We start from the raw sequence: 1,783 nt of genomic DNA on the forward strand, positions 1-1,783 counted from the left end.
CCCCCAACTGACAGCCAGAACGGAAACAGAACCCCAGTCCTGTGACCACATGGAACTGAATTCCGCCCACAACCTGAATAAGCTTGGGAAGATTCTCCTCCAACGCCTCCTGAAGGAAATGCCCCCCTGCTGACCCCTGGATTTCAGCCTTGTGAGATCTGAAGCAGAGGAACTAGCCAAGCCAAGTTGTACCCAGAATTCTGACCTACAGAACTGTGACATAATAAATCTGTACCATTTTAAAACCACTAAGTTTGTGGTAAGTTGTTACGGCAGCGACAGAAAAATAATACACTATTCTTTGAAGATTGGAACATACATTCAGAGCAAACAATTAGGTGATTTGACACTCAAAGCACTAATGGTTAAATTTCAAGCATACATTTATTTTAGGTAGGAATGCAGGTGTTTTCTTATGCCTTGAGGGAACATTGTCTAAATTTTTAAGGATTTAGAAGTCTCAGGATAAGCACAGAGAAATTAAAGCATAACTAAAAGGCAGCCAAGGACTTCTACTTCCATCTGAGATGGAAAAACACATCAAATTTATCCTCCCATCTAAAACAGCCAAACAGTGGACAAAATAAATGAAACAGTGGTTTTCAAGATACAGGACATCAGGCAGCAAATGGTTACATTAAGATTAAAGACAGGGATCCCTGAAATTCGAAGAAACAAATAAGGTAAACCCTTCTATTGCCTGTCCTAGCTTACTGCCTTGAGACAATTTCCAGGCAGCAGCACATGGAGGGGGAACTCCAGAAAGAGCCCACTGAGCTCCCTGAGTTGAGAAGACAGAGTTGAGAGTTCAGGAAGACCAGGGCAGCTAGAATGTGAAGGATGAGGTACCAGAAAAGAGGGACCTGCCCAGAGAGAACTCCAGAGAACAGCAGAGGGCTCCTGTCAGATTCTCAGCTGAGTACTAATCACCACATGAATATGAGGAATCTACCTGCTTCAAGAAAACTACTAGTTTTTCTTGAACTACTAATTCAAGAAAAAACTGCCCAAAGGGATTAGTGATAATAGTGCCCTCCAGTCAGAGTGGAAAACCTCATGACTCACACAGCATTGGGTAGAGGACACAGAAAGGTCTCGCCCTAGACTGAGCACTGCTAAAATATCTTAAAATCTCGAGACTTAAAAGGATCATACTGGTGTCATGTAATTTAACTGCATCCAAGAACAAAGCTCAAGAATATTTACAGGAATACAAAAATATCCAGCACCTTGCCACTCCCCATCAAAGGGTGGAGAGGCTATTTCCCCTCTCTGAACCTGGCTGGCCTTTATGGCTGCCTCTGTATCTGTAACGTGGTGTAAATGATGCTGCATGACTTCCAAGGCTAGGTCACAAAAGGCAACAGGACTTCCACCTGGATCTCTTTCTCTGGGATGCTAACACTGGAACCTGGCCACCATGTTGTAAGCAAGTCCAGGATACATGGAAGGCAATGTGTAGTTGTAGGAACCAGAGAGCCAGCATCAACTGCCAGACATGTGAACGACAAGCCTTCAACATCTCTGCCCCTTGCATTTAAGCTGCCCCAGCTGACATTAAGTAGAGCAGACATGAGCTGTCCCAACTAAGCCTAGCAAAATTTCAGATTCATGTGCAAAATGAATACTGTTGATATTCTCAGCCACGAAGTTTTGGAGTAGCTTGTTTCACAAAAGATAACTGGAATACTCCTGATCTAGATTCAGTTTCAGGAATAAGTTTGTCTCCTTCCTACTTCTGACATACTTTTATTTAATTAAATAATGAGAGTTATGCAATTTC

Source organism: Choloepus didactylus, chromosome 9 (assembly GCF_015220235.1).
Source record: "Choloepus didactylus isolate mChoDid1 chromosome 9, mChoDid1.pri, whole genome shotgun sequence".
NCBI classification, from domain to species: domain Eukaryota; kingdom Metazoa; phylum Chordata; class Mammalia; order Pilosa; family Megalonychidae; genus Choloepus; species Choloepus didactylus.